Source organism: Ceratotherium simum, chromosome 10 (genome assembly GCF_057802395.1).
Source record: "Ceratotherium simum simum isolate JZ-2026a chromosome 10, ASM5780239v1, whole genome shotgun sequence".
Taxonomy (NCBI): domain Eukaryota; kingdom Metazoa; phylum Chordata; class Mammalia; order Perissodactyla; family Rhinocerotidae; genus Ceratotherium; species Ceratotherium simum.
Genome location: NC_141909.1, coordinates 46970374 through 46990339, shown reverse-complemented (window position 1 = coordinate 46990339; position 19966 = coordinate 46970374). Strand labels below are relative to the sequence as shown.

The 19966-nt window shown below is 37.1% G+C and overlaps 1 long non-coding RNA gene across 1 annotated transcript in view; it reads left to right on the top strand.

Annotated features, from left to right (window-relative positions):
• Positions 1-18183: 18183 nt before the first annotated feature.
• LOC147916107 (uncharacterized) overlaps positions 18184-19966 on the top strand; it is a 65680-nt gene continuing 63897 nt past the window's right edge. Inside the window, exon 1 of the long non-coding RNA XR_015553410.1 lies at positions 18184-18293. This is a non-coding gene — a long non-coding RNA (uncharacterized LOC147916107). The remainder of the gene's footprint in view (positions 18294-19966) is intronic.

Genomic DNA, 19966 nt, shown 5'->3' with positions numbered 1-19966 from the left:
TCTGAACCTCACACTTCCCAGCAGCAAAATGAGGACAATATCCCCTTAATAAAGTTCTTGAGTCTTTAATCAAATAATGAATATAAAACAGCCAGAGCCTCCAGCAGCCAGGCCAGATAAAGAGCCCATGGAGAGTAGCTTTGAAGGGTCATGCAACTGCAAATATCTGAAATTGCAGGCTTCTTGTCAGGAGTGACTAATAGACTTTGCAAAAGAAACAATAAATTCAAGGTCTCTAAACGTTAAGAAACTATCCTCTGTTCTGCTACTCTGCTTCCTCATTATCAATTAAAATTATTATAAACTTTCTTGGTGCTTTACATCAAATCCTTTAAAAGATATTTCTATAAACCCTCCATCCCAAGCTCATCATTACTGTGGGCTTACTGAGAAAAGCAGAGAACTAAAATTCAAATGTACAGATTTACTGATTAGAATCAATTCACTCAGCCATAACATGTGAAAAGAAGCACAATTTCTATTGTCTTGTTCTTCCGGCATAAATTAATTATAGTTTATTCAACGGAATTTTTAATGAAGGACATAACAAAATTGTAAAGGTAGGCCTAGACATGTTTTAAACAAAAGCATTAAGTACTCTATCCTACTTCCTGCTTCAGAGGAGTTCATCCAAGATGGATAGAAATACTGTTCCCTAAAAGTGATTCTCCTTGATTGGATACAGAACAAAGTGGGTGAATAGATGACATTCAGATATGCAGATCATGCACCCCAATGCATAATTTCTCTTCAGGAAGCTGAGAGTTCCGTCTCTGTTAACAGTCGCCATCTTTATTGATGGCCACCATTGCTCTTGGCTTCCTGGTTTTTACTCCATATAACTTCTTTCTTATATGTCCTTCAAATGTTTTGATAAGCTTCTCATAAAACTTGGCAAAGAAGAGAAAAGACAAGTTGCAAATGAACCACACTGGGCCTGGTCCAAGCTAATGAGTGGGTATTTGGAGGATGGGAAGGGCAATAAAATACCTGTGGTTTCTGACATATAAAATTTCTACTCTGGCTTCTCAGAAACAATAATGATATCAATTCATTCTTTCCTACTCAAGGATGTTATACACCATCAGCTTCCAGTCTCTGAATGTTACAATTTTAATGAGCCCTAGCCAATATATCCTAATTCCAGCTGCAAAAATCCTAAGGATTTCTCTAATTGCTGGACAAGCAACCTGCAATTTCTTTTGTCTCCTTTCTTCACAAATGCCAATGTTATCAATAGAAGTCAAACTCGTTACATGAGAAAGGGAGCCTAGTGCAGTATTTTTAGCCCTGAGAGAGCTTCATCATTTGATTTAATTAATCCAATTAGTGACCCTTGTACCCTTCCAGCTAACTTTAAAACCTCTATCAATGGGTGTTTACTCCGTATAACTTTAATGAAGAGAGTCAAAATTTCAGAAATAAGCAAGAGTGTACAAAAAGGGAATATATGGTTGTTCTAACCAACATGAAAAAAGGCAAGTCTAAAAGTTTTCAAACTCAGCATGTATTCTGGTGTCTCTCACAACTTCTGTGGTAGTGTTATCACCAAACACACTGATAATCTAACAGTTATTGAAAGAGGCACTCTTCCTAGGTTCTTAATATCATCTCAGTTCTCTTGTTCCCTCTCACATCGCAAGGTCCATACACCAGAGCAGTGATCTGTGCAGGAATGGTAAAAACTGGGGTATTCACAGCCCTGAGAATATACAAAGGCTTTCCAAGGGGTATAGGAATCCCTACAGTTTTGTGGGTTTTTTTTAGCATTTTTTTCATTGAGGTATAATTGACATAACATTAGTTTCAGGTGTACAAGGTAATGATTTGATATTTGTATATATTGCAAAATGATCACCACAAGTCCATTAATACCTATCATCACACATAGTTACAAATTTTCTTTTCTTGTGATGAGAACTTTCAAGTCCACTTTCCTAGCTACTTTCAAAGATGCAATACAGTATTATTAACTGTAGCCACTGTGCCAGGGTGTGGTTTATGGCTGAATTGTGTCCCAGCCTCTCCTACCCACTTCGATGTGGACCTTCTCTTGTTTGTTCAATGCGTAGGAGGTGGTCAGCCAGTTTTTAGGTTTTTTTCAGAAGTGGTTGTTCCATATGTAACTGGAGATTTGGTGTGTTCACGGGAGGAGGTGAGTTCAGGATCCTCTTATGTCAACATCTTGAACCGGAACCTCCCTATAGTTTTAAGAAAATCAATTTCCAGTTTCTCAAACTCCACTTATACCCTTTCCTAAAAAGGATTTGCCCAAGCATGCACCTGGGTTCACCAATAGCCCCTTTTTCTCACTTTACCAAAAATGAGCCATGGCCTCATTCCCCAGCCCAGTGTAAACATTGTCAGGGTGCCAAAAAAGGTGAGAATACTTCCTTTCATGACTACTGAAGACACTGTAAGTTCTTAGGGCTTCCAGTCGTTCCTTCTCTTTTATGTACTCCTGATAAGACTGAAGGTGGACATTCAAAATGAAAAATGTGGGTCACTGTTTGGATGTTCTAAATGCGGATATACAATAAAGTGGGGCTAATGATAAAAATAAAAGTGAAACAAAGTGGGAGTAACGATAATTTTTATTTAATGACTTTACTTCTTCTATCTCCTGACTATTATCAAAGAATTCATTATTCATGGGGGAGAATCTGTTGAGAGAAAGGCAAAAAGAGCATCTGTGGGAAATATTGAACGCTAAAAATGGTCCCTGTTTTTATGTATTTAAATGTAAGCACTTCTTTTCAGCTATTCTCAATGCTCATCTCTAAGACATGTTATTAGCTGGGGAAAAAACAGCTTTCATCAGCCAAAAAAAAAGCACCTTCCATCAGCCAAAACAGTATGGGTTAGCGATGCAGATCTTTTAAATGTAAATGGAATGTTTTCTGGGATTCCAAATTTTTCAAGATAGATCAGATAAAACCCATAGATAAACTTCTGTATGATTTCTTTCAGGATTTGGTGTGTGTTATTAAACAAGGTAGTTAAAACTATTTTATCTAGTCAAACCTTGAAATATTTATTCTGATCTTCATCTTATGAAAAGTTTAATATTTCTACCTCTATTAATAAAATATAAAATTATGCTAGCTGCCAGACTGATTCATTTTTAGCAGTTTATATACCTTTCTCTTGTTTCAGACACAGGAACTTTGATCATAGTGTCAAACTAAAATAATGGTGTTATTTCTTGTGTTCATACCTAAATATTATTTAATTATACCTAACAGCCAAACACCAAAATGTGATACACACACACACACACATACCCCACGTATGCACATGCACACGCACACACATTTACCTTAGGAATGCCATGACTTCTATTATAATCTCTACTTTTTTGGTAAGTTATAATTTTACCTACACATTATACTACATTGTTATAAATTAAGTAATGAGAAACTACATATTGAATTATTTTGTTTTTATATCTTATACAAAAGGGATAAATTAGTTATAATATTAGATCTGAAACATTTAAATATTGATTTAACTGTTTTAGTAATCACTTTTGTAAGATGTATTCCATAATTTCTTTCTTCAGAGTTTCTATTGTATACCTCAAAATGCACATATTGACACATTTATTTAATTTAAAAATGAAGTCAGAGAGTTCTCCAATTCTAGGAGAAGATGGAATAGACACACTTCTCTATATTCCTTCTACTAAGTACAACTAAAAACTCTGGACATTATACTAAAAACAAACAAAAAGATTCTGAAAGGTGGCGAGAAGAAGGCAGACCAGTGAGGGACCTTAGGACCCATGGAACAACATATGATGAGTTCCATGGTTTTTCTGTTTGCCTGGTATACCCCGGACTGGGCACTAGAGAAGCCAGAAATCTAGAAACACCAACGGATGCAGGAAATAGTCCCCCCTAAAAGCTTGCTTTCTCTTGCCAAAGGACCAGGAAAGGGCTGCCCAGCAAGATAAAACTTTTAGACAGTAACTGCCCTACTCCAGACACACATCATAGAAAAAACTGAGGCCACACCCCAACTCCCTCACCAGCAAAGGCTAAATGGGGAGCTTAGACTTCCATCTCATCAGCCCATAACAAGGTGTGCCTCCCTATTGCCAGGGGGATGTCAGAGAAGGCCAAGTAGGGAGCCAGGATTTTCACCACCATCCAGTGGTAAGGAGAGCTCCCTTTCTCATGGTGTCAGTGGAGGCCACTTGGGGGCCTAAACATCCACCCTTGCCTAGTAGTAATGAGGCAGTCTCTCCCAGAGTGTTAATGGAACCTGGACATCTACCCCCACTGACAGCAACTGAGTGGTGTCTACCTTGGCCCACCAGCATAATGTCAGAGGAGTTCTGCTAAAACAAAAGGTTTAAACAAAATCCAAGAGTCTCATAACATAATACTCAAAATGTCCAGGATATAATAAAAAATCACTCCTCATGCCAAGAACCAGGAAAATCTTAATCCAAATGAGTTAAGATAATCAACATACCCCAACACTGAGACGACACAAATGGTAGCATTATCTGACAAGGATTCTAAAGCAGTCATGATAAAAGTGTTTCAATGAGCGATTATAAACGTGATTTAAACAAATGAAAACAATAGGAAGTCTCAGCAAAGAAACAAAAAGTCTCAACAACAGATTGGTTGTTGCCAGAGGTAGGCAGTGGGTGAAATGGGCAAAGGTGATCAAAAGGTACAGACTTTCAGTTGTGAAATAAATAAGTCCTGGGAATGTAATGTATAGCATGGTGACTGTAGTTAATAACACTGTATTATATATTTTAAAGTTGCTAAGAGAGTAGGTCTAGAAGTTCTCATCACAAGAAAAAAAACTTTCAACTATTGGATGTTAACTAGACTTATTGTGGTGAGCATTTCACAATATATATAGATATCAAATCATTATGTTTTACACCTGAAACTAATATAATGTTATATGCCAATTATACCTCAATTTAAAAAAGTCTCAGCAAAGAAATAGAAATATAAAAAAAGAACCAAATGGAAATTTTAGAACTTAAAAATATGATAGATGAAATAACTCAGAGGATGGGCTCAATAGCAGAATGGAGATGACAGAGGAAAGAATCAATGAACTGGAAGAAAGAACAATAGAAATTACCCCTCTGAACAACAGACAGAAAAACAACTGGAAAAAATTAAGAGCCTTAGGGATTTATGACTAAAACAAAAAAATCTAATATTCATGTCATCAGAACCCCAGAAGGAGAGAAGAAAGAGAATAGTCTTGAAAAAGCAGTCAAAGAAATAATGGCTGAAAATTTCCCCAATCTGGCAACAGTTATAAAACATCCAAAAAGCTGAGCAAACCCCAAACAGAATAAACCCACGGACATTCATCCCAGGACACATCAAAACCAAACTTCTGAAAACTAAAGACAAATAAATAATTTTGGAAGCAGCAAAAAACAAACACTTTACCTGTAAGGGAGGAAAAATCCTAATGATAGCAAATTTCTTATCAGAAAACATGGAGGCCAGAAATAAATGGTGAAATATTTTTCAAGGACTGAGAGGAAAGAACTGACAACCCAGAATCTTATATCCAGCAAAAGTATCCTTCAGGAATGAAAAAGAAATTAAGACATTTTCTGAAGAAGGAAAACTAAGAGAATTTGTTACCAGGAGAACTACCCTAGAAGAATAGTTAAAGGAATTTATTGAAACAGAAAGGAAATGATTGAAGAAGAAATCTTGGAACATTATTAAAAAAGAAAGAACAATGGAAAGAATAGAAATATGAGTAAACACAATAGATTTCCCTTGTCCTCTGAGTTTTCCAAATTTTGGTTGAAGCCAAAATTATAATATTCTCTAATGTAGTTCTCAATGTATGTACAGGAAATATTTAAGACAATTATACTACAACTGGGAAGGGTAAAGGGACTTAAAGAGAAGTAAGTTTTCTAACTCAAACTGATAAAATGTTGATACCAGTAGACCGTGATAAGTTATGTATGTATAATGTAATACCTAGAGTAACCACTAAAAAAAAATCTACACAAAGATATACACTCAAAAGCACTATAGATAAATCAAAATGAAATTCTAAAATATGTTTAAGTAACCTACAACAAGACAAGAGAAAAACAAGGAAAGGAAACAAAAAACAGAGGGATCAAACAGAAAACAACAAAATAAAATGACAGAGATATTAAGGATGGTGGTAGGATGTTAAGCCAGAGTTGTTAAAGATGGTGGTAGGAAGAAGGGTGGGTGTGACCACAAAAGGATAGCATGAGGAAGGTCTTTGTGGTGATAGAACTGTTTTGTATCTTGATTGTGGTGGTGGGTATATGAACATATACATCTGATAAATGGCAGGGAACTATATACACACATTGCACCAATGTCAGTTTCCTGGTTTTGATATGTAAGATGTAACCCTGGGGGAAACTGGTGAAGCATACATGAGATCTCTCTCTCTACCGGTTTTGAAATTTTCTGTGAATCTATAATGATCTCACAATAAGTTTTAAATTTTTTTCAAAAACTAATGAAGTCAGACATCTTCTGAGATGAAATAAGTCTGACTTTGTTGATCAATTTGACAATGTGTCCTTGCTTTCTAAGTAGGCTCTATGTTGATCATTAAGGAGCTAAATTTTCTGCTCTAAGCTTTAGATGAAAAACTAAGCCACATGATAAAATTAGTAGCATTTTATCAAACACACAAAAGTGTAATAAAATTAACAATATTTTTAGTTTCCTGTCCTTTCTGAGTGTATGTTGGGTTTGGGTAAACAGAGTGCCTCTAAATTAAAAAATAATAGGTATAATTAATTGTCATTTGATAAGTCTGATAGAGTGTTTTTGGCATACTGTACTTTCCTGGAATTGAAAACTTAAGTTCAAGGAGATAAAGGAAAGTTGTAAAAGTTTCCAAGTTTAAAGAAGAGCTTAATCATATATGTTTAAACTGGATGATAGTGGATATTAAATCATTGTGGTATTTAGATCCCGTTGGATACACTTAAAAGAGTGATGTAGCAGTTTCATATTTAAATGTCAGTACTACAAAATACCAGAAATTACATCTTTTGCAATTATTTAAATTTATGATGAAAAATCTTTGAGGTCAATTTAAAACGTTTGGGAGGGCAAATAAGCAAAAAATGTTTAAAGATCATGTACATAAGCCCAACATCTCTCAGAACGGCCCTTCTTCCCCACTGATCCCAGACCACTCTGGGTGCTGACCGTCTACGACCACCACGCAGCTACATAGCCGCTCACACTGGATGCCTAGGATTCAACTCCTCTTCTATTTGCACTCTGTCATGGTCACTGTTAGACCCTTCCTAGAGCCAGTCTTAGAGTAAGGTGTTCTGGGCGTGGGGACAATAGATTCTCAATGCCAATCTGAACAGAGTGAATGGGAGGGGTTAGCCAAGGAGGTTTTGTGCCTGGAACACATTTGACCCAGGACTGCTTCTGACCCATTTTATCTTTTTAATGCTGACTTTGTCAGCTCTTGATCTCCTTTACAAATTTCATTTAGTTTATTTTTTTAAAAATCTTCTGTATATCAGACACTGTGCTTAGTGCTGGGAGATTTTGTATAAATAAATATATATATAACATCACTTGGCTTTTATGAAACTTACAACTGATAGATTTCAAACAAATCAATGAAATACTGAAGGAAAGGTGCAATAGTAGAATATAAAGAAATACTTTATTTTCTCAAATCTCACATTTGATAGATTATGAAATCTACCATTAAGGAAAACTATTGCCACTTAAATTATGACACAGTGCTTTATTATTACTTAGAATCATTATTTTATTCTTATTGAAAGAACCTTTTAAACTTATTTAGATGCAGATTTTTGTCATGTCGTATATACATTAAAAGGAAAATGTAAGTGAAACAAATTAAGGTGTTCTTGAAATTTCTTCAAATTCAAAGTTTGTCTTTTTAATCTCCCTTTTTCCATCCGAGTTTTTCATGTCTATGTCTTTCACCACAGTAAAGGATTCTCTTTCAAGTTGTTGATATTCTTTCTTCAAGTATCTGCAAGTTTTCATGATGACTTTCATTTTGATGATGACTCTTGACCTTATGGAAAAATTGTCAACAAAAGATTTTCAAACAATTAAGATTCATGATCTTTCTTTGAAAGTCTTCTTTAAATAGTCTGTTGACAAGAAAGGTTTGCAGTTGTTCAGTCAAGCTTCCATAAATAATAACCAACTTTTAGTATGTGCATGAAACAACCACCATGTTATGATGACTGCTGCCTGGCTGCCAGTGATTGTAAAATACTACCAAAGATAAAGGCATACTGATTTCAGAAATGATAACATGTAGGGGGAAAATAGTGTGTATTAGATCTGACTTAATATGGTATTATGAAAGAAAGAATTGTTAATTTTCTCTGGGATGGTCTGGGATAATTCTCAGAGAAGATCATACCTGAACTGTTTTTTGTTTCTTGTTTTTTTTTATTGCTGGATAGGTCTTCATCAGGCAGATAAGGGAAGGAGGGGAGAAAACATGGAGATAGGAAGCAACAGGGAGCTCTGGATATAAATTAGTTGGTGAGAGCTTAAGATGAGCCTGGAAATCTACACAAATACAAGTCACAAGAAGACTGGGTCTCAAAATAAGAAGCTTAAACTACATTGGGCAGGCTACCACGAGCTGCTGAAATTTTAAAGCAGTGTTAAGATTTGACTCAAGAAAAACCATTCTAGTTGCCCAATAAAGGAGAAATTTAAGGGACGTATTGCCAGAGAGTAAAGAAAACAGGAAAGAAAGCTACTGGCAGCAATAGACCAGAGATGATGTGAGTGGGTGCTAAGACAACTGTGAGCCTCCCAGCAGTCCTATACAGAACTAAAGCAGCATCTATAGCATCTACATCCATGATGCCATGAAGCCCAGGCTCCAGTGCAATTCTGAGTGGACAGAAGTGGTGGAGAGAATCTGGTGCTGGAGTGAATCTCCAGTGGTGGTCCTTTGCCTTTGACCTTTCAGATCTCAACTAAGTCTATCAGGCAAGAGAAAAATATTGCTGAAGCAGAGTCCCCCAATTCAACCCAAGCATGTATTGAGACTTTATAACCAAGCAAAGAGCTTTCTAGGTACTTTCCAGTGGGAGGCTAGCAATAGGAACTAAAAAAAGTTCTTTTTCTTAAGAAAATATAGTAGGAACACAAATATTTGTTGACAGGAAGAAAGGGAGGAAGAAGAAGGATGAGGAGGAGGAGTACTGGGAGAAAGGGAGGGAAGGAAGGAAGAAACTTAAAAAAGAATCAACACTTCAAATAGAAGATGCTATTTAGAAGGGTTTTAATAGATGATGCAGGAAGGCATCTAAAAGAACTTCTTCCCACAGTGTGTAGTTCTGATAAATTTCTCCATGCCTCCTCCTATTCTTTACCCTGTCTTTATTCACTTACATGAGGATTAGAATTAGGATTTATTCCATTTTCTCCTCCGCTTCTGAGACTCCAATTTTACGTATGTTAGACCTTTTTACATCATTCCATAGGTCCCTGATGATCCATTCAATTTTTTCAATCTTTTTTCCTCTCTATTATTCAGATTGGATAATTTTTATTGATATATTCAAGTTTACTGATTTTCCTTTGTCGTCTACATTCTGCTGTTAAGCCCATTCAGTGACTTTTTAAATTTCAGATATTGTATTTTTAGTTCTAGAATGTCCAAATGCTTCTTCTTTATAGTTTTGCTTTGCTGAGATTTCCTATATTTTCATTTATTGCACATATTTTTCTTTATGTTCTTAAGTATAGTTAAATAGTTGCTTTAAAATATTTGTCTGCTAATTCTAACTTCTTAATCACCTCAAGGTTTGTCTTTTCTCTTGAGAATGGGTCATATTTTCCTGGTTCTTTGAATGTTAAATTATTTGGGACTGTATCCTCAACATTGTGAATACTGTATTTTAGACTTTGAATTCTCTTATATTGCTCTGAAGAGTATAGATTTTCTGCTTTAGCAAGGGGTTATTTGGTTAGACTAAAACTGAAAACACTGCCTCTTGGGCAACACCTTAAAGCTAAGTTCAGTTCTTTGATCTTTAGCTGGAGTCTGTCCCATGCTTGCATTGTTTGGCAGTTAGCCAGAAATTTAGGCAGAATTTGTAACAGAACTTGGAGCTCTCCCTAGTGAGCTCTCTGGGATTTCCCCTTCGCTTGCCAATAGCTGTGGTTGCCCCCAACTCTGTCCACTAGTTCCTCAGGCAAGAAAAACTGAGAATTTTCTTCAAGAGTTTTAGTGACATCTTGACGCTGACTTTGGCCTGCCTTCAGACTAAATACTGTTAAAAAATAGGTAACTCATCCATACAGTTCCCTTTTGCAAATTGTCAACTCCTCTCCAGAATCTGCCTGCATTTGTTCACTCTCCAGTGCCTTCAGGTCATTGGTTTTTCAGTTTTGCCTGGAATTTATAGTTGTTGTCAGCAGGAGGGTGAGGTTTAGTAGGAGCTACTCAGCCATACTGGAAGAAGTCTGATTGTGACTCATCCTAATTATGATTTGTAATTACTTACCGAACATTTGCTCTGTACAAGAACTGGTTTTTGTTTGTTGTTTGTTGGTTTTTTTTTTAGATTGTTTTCTTTAATGCCAGGGGAAGGAACTGTTATCGTTTACATTTTAGAGCAACACGGAAGTTGAGAAAGGCTGGAGGTCACACTCCAGTAACAGATTCAAACCCAAGTGTTTTGGAGTCCAAAGCCCATACTCTTAACCTACTGCTTTAAGAAAGAAAATTAGCTCTCACTACCAAAAAGTGCCCTGAGGCACCAAAGACTGCCCTAGGCAGGTTTCTTAATCAGAAGCCAACTTGAAACTAGTTGATCGCAGGTGCTTAGAAATTTATTTCCTTATTCGTTTAAAGCAGTGTTTCCCCAACTTGGCTTATCATAAGGATCACCTGAGGGGAATCTCTGCTACAGATCACAGTCTTGGTGAATCAGTCTCCATGGGCAGGGGCCAAAAATCCAAATATTTAACAGGCACTCCAGATAATTCAATGTTCTTCCCAGTTTGAAAACACTTACTTAGAGAAATGAGCACCTGGTGCCCAAACACTTTGTTCACAACTCTGTGTTTCCTGGTATAAATAATGATAGTAATAAGAAATGCTAATTATCACCTAGAGCCTACCTCAGGCCTGGCAGGCTCTCTTCTAAGTATTTTACATGTATTATCTCCTTTAATCTTCCCAAAAAATCTATAAATCATCACTGTTTTTATGAGGAAACTGAGGCACCAGCTTGCCCAAAATCATACCAGTAAGTGGAGGACCCCAGTTTACCTAGACTGTTTGATACTGTAGGGGGAAGAGGGAGAATCTCCCTCTGCCCTTTCCCTTAAGGTTCTTCTGGCTGGCCAAATAATCAACAAGACAGGTTAGCAGGAGAAAATAATACCAAGTTTAATAACATGTATACATGGGAGAAACTCAGAAATGAGCAACTCGTCCCTCTGTCTAAGCTGCTTGCTTAAGTAATGCAGCTAAAGGTGAGGAGCCTGTTGGGGGTGGGTAGTGGCCCGGGACTTCAGAGGGCAGGAGGACAATTCTTTTCAGGGTCATCTATAGATAATGCGGTCAGGGAGAGACAGAGTTTCTGATAAAAGGGGCTCGGTGCCTTTCCTATTATAACCTCTATCCTACATTATCTTTACAGTCATCATGATAGAAGATCTGTTTCAGGAAGGAGCCACCATGTCAAATTCTTTAGGCAGTTAGTGGGGGAGGTCAAATGTCCCTCAGAGAAAACAATCAAGGTAAAGAGATATATTTTAAGATGGCCAAATCTTGATCTCCCACAATACTATGACCACTCTTTTTTTTTTTTGGTGAGGAAGTGTAGCTCCGAGCTAACGTCTGTTGCCAATCTTCCTCTTTTTTTGCTTGAGGTGAGGAAGATTAGCCCTGAGCTAACATCTGTGCCAATCTTCCTCTATCTTGTATGTGGGTCGCTGCCACAGCATAGCTTGATGAGTGGTGTAGGTCTGCACCTGGGATCCAAACCCACATACCTGGGCCGCTGAAGTGGAGCGTACTGGACTTAAGAACTATGCCACAGGGCCGGCCCCCATGACCACTCTTTTTATCACTGCACTATTTCATTTCCACTTGTCCAGTCTGCCTCAACCACTCCTGAAAAGAAGCTTGGGTAAACATGTGGCTTTGATGCACTCTTTCCCAAGGGCCTGAGAATAAAATTCTTAACTTGGCGTGGAAAGAGCCCCTCTTCTGTGTCAGAACCCATGGAAACTTTGGGTTGTGCTCTGGGAAGCTCCAAAAGGTCCTGCTACTTTGATTACTTTCAGCAGGAAGATTGGAGAAGAGGAGGAAGGAGCACTGGAGAGCTCAGCTGACTGATTCATAACGTGCACCTCATTATTTCCACACATTTATCATAGCAGTCTCTGTGCCAGGTGCCAGTGTATGAACCAGCTGAGGAATTTACAGTCTAAGAAAGGAGGAAGACAATGAACAAAAATACCAACTATTGCAAACTGACCTGTTAAACATGTGCACAACTCTTAAGGTTTTTTATAGACTATGGTAGCCTCCAAAGAAGTTTGAAGTGGAGAAAGTCAGCTATTTCCCTACAACAGCTTAGGTTAAAAACAAGTCTCAGACCAACAGGTGTTTATTAACTAAAGTTTTATTAGCAAAGTGAGTGTTAAAGAAACAATTCATACAACTTCTGTAGACTGGAGAAGGCCTCGGCTCTCTTTCCTTTCAGATGTTTGCATGTGAAACTTTGCATGAAAGGCTCTTTCTAGGACAATGCCAAGTTTCCAAAGGCAGGATTCTGTCATTCTGATGGCCTGACAGAATCTAGAGTTCATGACTACAAACCAGACCTTTTAAGTGCGATCCCTAAGGGTACAGTCACAGGTCTTGCTGGATTCTTATACCTTGTTCATGCTATTTATTAAACATTCAATGTATGTTAATACCTTAATTTCACAACTGACAGCTCATTTCTAATATTCCCCACATTAATCAACAGGATACATTTTACACAAATAGAAACCTATTTGTGACATCAAATATGCTATTTAGAAAGACTTTGTTGTTGATGGAGATGTGGATAAGAGGAGGGCCTGTGATAGGACCACACTCCAGAGGTAGCTATCAGATAGAATGTTATCTGACCCCTTAGCTGCACTTAATTAGATTAATCCCTGGGTATTGGCTTAACCTAAGTTTTACAGCCTACCATATCATATTGTAATGCTAAAGAACTTTAAAGATAACTGAAGACACATAACAACAACAAATAAGAAACTAGACACCGTGGTAAGTGCTAGAAAGACTGGAGGAGGAGGAGAGACTCAGGAGTCAAGAATCACCCTTCCTACTTTTCCTTCTCCCAGTCTTACTGCCTTAGCTGTCCAGAAGTACAAGCAGGGCAGAGCAGAGAATGTTCAGGGAGATGTAGAAAATAGAAATCATTAAAGTTAGTCGGAAAAAACAGATAACTTTAGTGCCAAGAATCAACAGGAAAGCTTCCTGGCATCACTCTAACTTAGACCTTCCCCAATCACCAGCAGAGCTACTGTGGTAGTCTCTGTGGTCCTTAGACACATAGATTCCTTCTTCTCAGAGTGCATATAATTCTAGATTCTCAAAGCCCATTTCCTCCCACTAAACTGGAGTTGTTTACACTGTGTTGTATCTACTGCCTCCACCATTTCTCCTTAACAATGCCTTCCTTTGCGTTCAGCCAGATCTAATACTTTCCTAGAAAAGCAATATCTGGTCATCCATACTTTCCAATGCAGCTTTTCCTCTGCTTCCTACTCCCTAAATGATGACAACTAGTGGATTTTGTTCATTTTTCTACTTCCAATGATGGGACATTTTTTTAAATTAAAAAAAAATGTCATATGTTTTGTTTTGCATGCTCATTATAAAAAGAAATCAAACAATATGTAAAAGAATAAGGAATAAAGCAAAAATCACCTTAAATCCTACAACCCAAAGAGATCAACTGTTAGCAAACTAACTTTGAAATATTTTATTGCCAATAAATACACATAAGTTTGTATAATTTTACATAAATAAGACCTTACTATACATGTTAGTTTTTTTTTTTTTCTCATCCCTCATTGTAATGGGATTTCTTCTAATAATATGGGAGTAGGAGGGGGTATCGGGCATTATCACCAAATATGGATATTGCCATTACTCTTAGAAGCATCTTTGTATTCTCTATTACTTGGGCATCACCTGTCTTTTTTTTGTGTGTGTGAGGAAGATTAGCCGTGAGCTAACATCCATGCCAATCCATCTCTTTTTGCTGAGGAAGACTGGCCCTGAGCTAACATCCATGCCAATCTTCCTCCACTTTATGTGGGACGCTGCCACAGCATGGCCTGACAAGCGGTGCATTGGTGTGCGCCTGGGATCCAAACCCAGGCAGCCAGCAGCGGAGCAAGTGCACTTAACCATTACGCCACGGGGCTGGCCCCACACGTTACCAAATTTTTCTCCAGAAGGATTGTGGTTGCAGCCTTCTAAATCTTTCTAGCAGAGTGGGAGAAGACTTATTTTACAGCACCCTCCCTAGTATGGAGTATTCTTATACTCATTTCTTCATTAACTCTGCTTCATAAGAGCATCTCTAATCATAATCATCATTATGTGTATCCGCATCTCTGGCTAGATCCTGAAAATTTTGACATTGGCTGATGGTTTACTTTTTTTTTTAAGGTGGCACTCTTTGTGGAGTATCTTCAATAACTTTTGGAGCAAAAGGAGTTTCCTTTTACTTTGGGGCAGTTTTGGCTTCTGATAATTACAAACTATATACCCCAATACAGCCACTAACTTTATCTTCCAAGGTAGACAGATTTCATCCCTTAAGGTTTATAAGCACTAATGGATATAAACTACATTGACGGGGGTGTCTTCTGGACAAAAGACAGACAATATGAAGCTGGAAGATGCTTAACATCTTTACTTCAAGACACTGCTTCACGAGAATCTGGAAACTAAACTTTCACAAGGATTTATCTTCCTCAATGATTCTCAAATCTAACGTCCATCGGAATCACCAAAATGGCTTGTTAAAAGACCTACTGCTGCGAGTCAACCCCAGAATTTCTGATTTGGTAGGTCTGGGTCAGTGTTCAAGAATTTAAATTTCTAACAAGTTTTCAGGTAATGCTGCTGATGCTAATCCTTTAGCAACACTTGAGAACCACTGGTCTATCCTGTCGTCCACCTGTTTTGGGAATAGAGCCTAGTATTTAATAGACCTCACCATAAAGTTCTATTACTTCTCGATAAAGTGTCCCTCTTTTTATTAGTTCTGTCCTCTGTGGCAGTAAAGAACAGCTGGTCAGCACTTTCCTCATTATAACCTTTCATATCCTTGAAGAAAAATATTAAGTTTTCCTCATTCTCCTTTTCACCTATCTAAAGTCCTGATTCCTCAGCCTTTCCTCATAACCATATATCCAACCTGCTCATCATTTTTATTGCTCTTCCCTGAAGCCTATTTTGAATTTCCCCCACCCCCTCCCCCACGCCACTTCTGTCCCCATCTCGGTTAATAAGAAGATATGAGGGGAAGGGAATGTGCTAACATAAACCTTGAATGCATAACTTTTTGGGCTACTCCTACCAAGGTCTCTGACCATGATATTTTATTTGTAGCTTAGTAGACATCGGTGATTTTTTTCCTCAGTTCTTTATTTCAAAGATTATAGCATTACCCAAATGGGTAAAAAATATTGGTCAATTCCTCATACTTATTCAAACATAATCAGCTACATCTTTTGGTACAAGAAATATCTGTTTGTTTATTTGGTCTACAAATATTTATTGAACATCTAGAATGTGCCAGGCACGGTGAATACCATATCGAGTGGATGTGGCATTGACTTTTGGTCAGGTCAACTTGCTTAGCAGATCATAATAGCCTGAGAATATCAGAAATGTTTCCACAACCTCACTCACAGTATGGCTGAAAAGATGAAGTTTAGCAACTGAAACTTTGTTTTAGCCCCTTCCAAATCCACTGTGTTCATATAGAAATGGACCTAGATTACAGTTAACTTTACATTATCTACAGGGAATTAATAATATTTTCTATAATTCAGGTTGGCATATTATTAAAAATAATCACCTCTGTTTGTCTTTGTGGCGTGTTCTGAAACATGCATATTCAGGTTAATGCCGTCTCAAGTAGCAATGATTAGTCACGAAACTGTGTCTACAACTATCTTAGTCCTCAAACAGTGGAAGGAGAGAAGAAGCTCTGTGGGGTCTCTACAAGAGCACTCATCCTTTCATGAGGGCTCCACCCTCGTGACTCAAGCACCTGGCAAAGGACCCCCATCGTAATACCATTACATTGGGCATTAGGATTTCAGCATATGGGGGAGGGGGTGCGCAGGGCACCAACATTCAGCCTATAGCAGAAACATTTAAAAAAAAAGGTTACTAGATGATTTTCCCCATGCTCTGAACACTATTCTGTAATCTAAGGCAGCAAAACTTTGCACGGTAGACTGCAGTCTGCATTCTTGGTACTATGCATTCTTGGCACTATGCTTGTGCTGTTAGGACACAGGATGGTTAACAGTCAGCCAGGTAGCACTCTTCTCAGGTTACCCTGTGTGCTTGTGCTTTGCATATGAATTGTTTAATCTTCTTTCTACCAGTTATTCTGACTTCTCATGAATGGATTTTGACTTCTAATGCCCTACAAAGTGTATGCAAATAATAGCTATCTCAAGTAAATAACAATAAAACCGTCCCGTGAAATGGGAAAATGCAAGATAGCTCGAGTCTCCTTCAAGGAAATGACCATGGAAAAGAGAAGAAAAATCTGCAGGCAATTAAGGATTGGTGGAAGTGCTTTGACCTAAAATAGGCATCAGACATCACTGTAGCTGATGCCAGTTTGTGGCTTCCGAGAATTTGAAGAAAGTGAGGATTGATTTCCAATGTGCAATACCAGGGCCCTATTTCCTTAGGGGCTGTGCTAACACTATCCTTTCTGGTATCAGTTCCATTCCTTCCAGGAACACATGGGCCACACCTGGTGGGGAGTGAGGCAGGAAGTGAGCTCAGTGGCAAGCATTTGAAGTTCACATCCTCCAAACAAATTTTGAAATTTGTATGTGAAAATTCCAAATAAACTACTAGTGAATTGAATTCAACAGTACATTAACATAACAATCCACCACCACCAGGCATAATTTGCTACAGGAAATTTGTTAATGTACCACTTAAAAAATCAAAATAAGTAGGAAATATTATAGGATAATCTCAGTACATTCTGAAGAGGCATTTGATAAAAATTTACTCCCATTCTTAGTTTTAAGGTCTGTAAAAATTAGGACTAGAAGACTGTTTTCCCATAATGATGAATACCTATCTCAAACCAAAAGGTAATTTCATACTCGAGGGTAAAATACTGTAAGCACTTCTATTAAAATCTGAATGAAGCAAGAATATCTACTACAATAATTATTATGCAAAATCCATTTCTTCATTCTGAAATATATATTAAGCCCATACATTTTTTCAGTCACTGGGGGTATAAAAATGAATAAAATAAAGTCTATTGTCTTGAAAGTTCTCACCAAACAAAAGATATGAGGATAGAGCTGTTGGAAAAGAGAAAGAAAATTATTGTTACTTACAAATCAGGTAAGTTTATGTAGACAGTAGTTTATGTAGAAAATATCAGATAACAAATTGAAAATGTACTAGAATTAATAAGTGAGATTAAAAGCATAAATGTCTCCAAATTAACAGTGGGAGGAGATGTTACTCATAAAGTAACAAAAACATAAAATAGCTAGCCACCTTACCCATGCAACACCAGTATGACTGTGAAGGGTACTAGACTATGACACTCCAAAATATGCCTCTGCGGAATATGGATTATTTTGAGTTTAGGACAATTGAGAACCAGCAAAGGCAGGAAAACCTATTTACCTCTCCCTAACTCCCTAAAAATAGAGTATAAATGTCCCCTTTTGTAAAGGAAATTTCCATTTGTAAAGGCATCTCCACACCTGGACGAAAACTACTCCTGAGATAACTCTGATCACCTGAGAGGCTCTTATCTGCATAAGACATCCCTTACGTGCCATCCATTTTCTCCCCTCCCCTTCATATAACTTGCCTCCTCCACTCTGTAGCCCCAAATCCCTTTTCCTCTGTTTAGCATAAGATGGTATATAAGCCTCAATCATCTGGCCACCTCCTTGAGTCTCATTTCTTTATCAAACTCCAGTCACCAGTCACCAGTCACCGTAAGTAACTAAAATTGTGTTTTCTCTTGTTAATCTGTCTTTTATCAGTGTAATTCTTGGGCCCCAGCCACTGAATTGAGGAAGGCTAGAGGAAAAGTTTTTTTTTTCCACCCCTAAAAATGAAACTATAAAGTTTATAGAAAGATCCCCCCCAAAATGTGACTAAATGGAGAGGCATACTAACTAAACAGCATACAATGTCAGTTTCTTCCAAAATAACATATATAGCTTGAATACGATGTCAATTAAAACAGCAATGAAATTTTTTTTTACCTTGACAGAAGTGATTCTAAATTTAATCTGAAAAAAAAAAAAGGCAAGACTAGCCAAGAAAATTTTGAAAAAGATGAATGATAATGGAGATCTTTCTTTACCAGATATTTTAAAATCTTCAGAGCTACACTTGTTTTTTTAAGTGTCTGATTCTAGAAGAAGATTCAGGCAAAACAATAGAACCACAGATTTATAGGATAAGGAATAAATTAGTCAATAAATGCTTTTGATGAAATTGACAACTTGGAATCCATTTAGAACCTAACTTTACAGATGAATTAAAAAAAATTTAAACATAAAACTATAAAGAAGATCCTCAAAGTTAAAATGGAATTATCCTAAGACCAAGAAACTGCACTCCTAGGTATAAACCCAAAATAATTGAAAGCAGATATTCAAACAAATACTTGTACTCAAATGTTCATGACAGCACTATTCACAATAGCCAAAAGGTGTAAACAACCCAAATATCCATCAATGGATGAATAAACAAAATGTGGTATATCATAGAATGAAATATAATTCATATAAAGGATTGAAGTAGTACATGCTCCAAGGTGGGTGAACATTATACTACGTGAAAGAAGTCAGACAGAAAAGGTCACATATTGTGTGGTTCCATTTGTATGAAATATCTGGAATAAGTAAATCCATAGAGACAAAAAGGGAATTAGTGACAGCCAGGGGCTAGGGGGAGTAGGAAATGGGGAGTGATTGCTTAATGGGTTTAAAGTCTCCTTTGGGGGTGATGAAATGTTTTGGAACTAGATAAAAGTGAAGGTGGTACAACATTGTGAATATACTAAATGTCACTTTCACATTGTTAATTTAGTTATGTGAATTTCACCTCAATCAAAATGTAAATAAATTACACAAGAAAATATGGGTGTACAATCTCTAAAATCTGGATTTGAAGAGCTTTCTAAACATAAAATCATGAAAGAAATCAGAGGAAAAGATGAATACACTTGATGGGTGAAAATACTTAAAATTTGGTGAGTCAAACTAAACAATAAAACAGTGCTATATAGACATGATTCTCGAGAAATACAAGAGTCATTATGTCCCCAAGCGTGCCCTGCTCCATTCGTAACTCTTCCCTGCTTCTCTAACCACTGCTTCAAAAAATCAGCACCTCTTATTAATCTGATCTAGAGCAACAGCTGAAAGAATATTATTCATATACATAAAATTGTTTTCACACCTTGCCAACAGCATAAAATGAGCCTTAGTATAGGGTTTATGAAGACACGATTTATGCCCACAAAGTGTTGAATTTAAAAAGAGGCAGATCATAGCAAGATTTGTCATAAGTCTCAGTTTGGTTAATCTATAAACAGATTTTATTAGATATTTGTTTAGATGCTCTGTACAGATTGCTTTGTTTAATTTTGAAATTA